Raw genomic sequence first — 2,242 nt, 5'->3', positions numbered from 1 at the left:
CTAAGAGCAGGGGGTCACCTGGGCCACAAGACAGGTGTCCATCTGACACTTGACACTTGGCTCCCTCCAGACACTGGCATTTCCCAAGGGGCTGAGCCCACCTCAGAAGAGACATGGAGGCTCCTGGGTAAAGACTGTGGCCACTTCCCACCTTTCCTTTATAGAGCGGGTCAGTGACCTAGGACACCTCTGCCAGATTAGAACCTGAATTTCCCTCCTCTGTAATATTATTGTCAACATTATTTATTCTAAAAAGCTATATGGAGGCCAAGAAGATACTCAACTGGCTTTTATGACCAGAGTTAAATGTTGTGACCAGTGGCTCTATTGGGATAAGTATGTTTTTGTATATTCTTTTAAAAATCAATGCATGGTCTCTGATCTTAATGAGAGACACCTGAATAAGGCTTGTACATCCTATGCAGTAGAAATGTTCAACCTTTATGCCCAAAGGAATGAGGTGACCATCACTCATCATCCACCTGCCTTCCCAAGCTCATCCCACTTAATTTGAGAAAGAGGAGCAGCACTTGTTATAATTGTGGCATCTTTTGTTCACTTAGTTTTCTTACTGATATAGCCCAGCACCTAAACACCCTGCACAGGGTAGGCACTGTCAAATCCTCAGTAAGTGAATGAATCTGAAATCCTATGGGCATCATTCAGCCATATGAAGTCATAACCTAGAAAACGTGCTTCCTCTTAATAACCAAGAACACTGCAGATTCAAAGAGCTCAAGAAACAACAATTTATTCTCTTGTCTCCCCTAGGTCAGCCTGGGGAGAAGAGAGAAGAGCTTAGGAGATTAGAATGGACCCAATCTCCTGTAAGTTACACCAGAACGACAGAACTGAGGGGGCTTGCTTACAGACCTGACGTCCACTCTCTCATTATACTGATGGTGAACCTGAGTTCCAGAGGCGGGGCTGACCTGCCCCAGGTCATACATCCATGTTGCTTGGCTCCCAGGCCCATTGGTGCTTAACCAACACCTTCATGGTGCAGATGGGAAAAGAGGGAGAACGAGACAGATGGAGAGTGAGATGAATGGGGCAAACCAGACGGTCGTGACAGAGTTTGTCCTGCTGGGGCCACACGACCACTACAACCTAGAGATGGTCCTGTTTGTGCTCTGCCTGGGCATCTACTCCGTGAACGTGCTGGGGAACGCCCTCCTCATTGGGCTGAACATGCTGGACCCCCACCTGCACACCCCCATATACTTCTTCCTCAGCAACCTCGCCCTCATGGACATCTCTGGCACATCCTCCTTCGTGCCTCTCATGCTGGTCAACTTCCTGGAAACCCAGAGCACCATCTCCTTCTCTGGCTGTGCCCTGCAGATGTACCTGACCCTGGCGCTGGGCACCACGGAGTGCGTGCTCTTGGCCATGATGGCGTGTGACCGGTATGTGGCCATCTGCCAGCCTCTTCCCTACTCAGAGCTCATGAGCTGGCACACGTGCATGTGGATGGCAACCCTGAGCTGGGGGGAAGGCTTTGCCAACTCCCTTCTCCATTCCATTCTCACCTGGAGCCTCCCCTTCTGTGGCCACAATATCATCAACCACTTCTTCTGTGAAATCTTGGCAGTGCTGAAACTAGCCTGTGGGGACATCTGTCTCAATGCACTGCTATTAACGGTGTCTTCAGCTGTTGTGACACTGCCCCCACTGCTGCTCATCTTCCTGTCCTAAGGGTTCATTCTCACTGCCCTCTTGAGGGTGCCCTCTGCTGCCAGCTGGCACAAAGCCTTCTCTACCTGCTCTGCCCACCTCACAGTGGTGGTGATTTTCTATGGGACTACCTCCTTCATGTACTTCAAGCCCAAAGCCAAGGACCTCTACTTGGATAAGCTTCTTGCATTGTTCTATGGGGTCGTGACCCCCTCATTGAAACCCATCATCTACAGCCTAAGGAATGCAGAGGTGAAAGCTGCTGCCGTAGCTCTGCTGAGCGGAGATCTCCTCTCCACGAAGATGGCCCGCTTTCCTGTTGTTCTCTAAGTCCATCAGGCAGGTGTGTGTGTGCTGAGTCACTTTAGTCCTGTCCAAATCTTTGGGAACCTATAGACTCTAGCCTTCCAGGCTTCTTTGTCCATGGCATTCTTCAAGCAAGAATACTCGAGTGGGTTGCGAGGTCCTCTTCCAGGGGATCTTCCCGACCCAGGTATCGAAACAAGTTCTCTTATGTCTCCTGTATTGGCAGGGGGATTTTTTTTACCACTAGCGCCACCTGGGG

The 2,242-nt window shown here is 50.2% G+C and overlaps 1 pseudogene; it reads left to right on the top strand.

Annotated features, from left to right (window-relative positions):
• Positions 1-1,044: 1,044 nt before the first annotated feature.
• Positions 1,045-2,007, top strand: LOC113897451 (annotated as a pseudogene).
• Positions 2,008-2,242: the final 235 nt, after the last annotated feature.

The sequence above is a fragment of the Bos indicus x Bos taurus genome, chromosome 8 (genome assembly GCF_003369695.1).
Source record: "Bos indicus x Bos taurus breed Angus x Brahman F1 hybrid chromosome 8, Bos_hybrid_MaternalHap_v2.0, whole genome shotgun sequence".
Lineage (NCBI taxonomy): Eukaryota > Metazoa > Chordata > Mammalia > Artiodactyla > Bovidae > Bos > Bos indicus x Bos taurus.
Note: the sequence above shows the minus strand (reverse complement) of the source record. Positions and strands in the feature narration are given on the sequence as shown.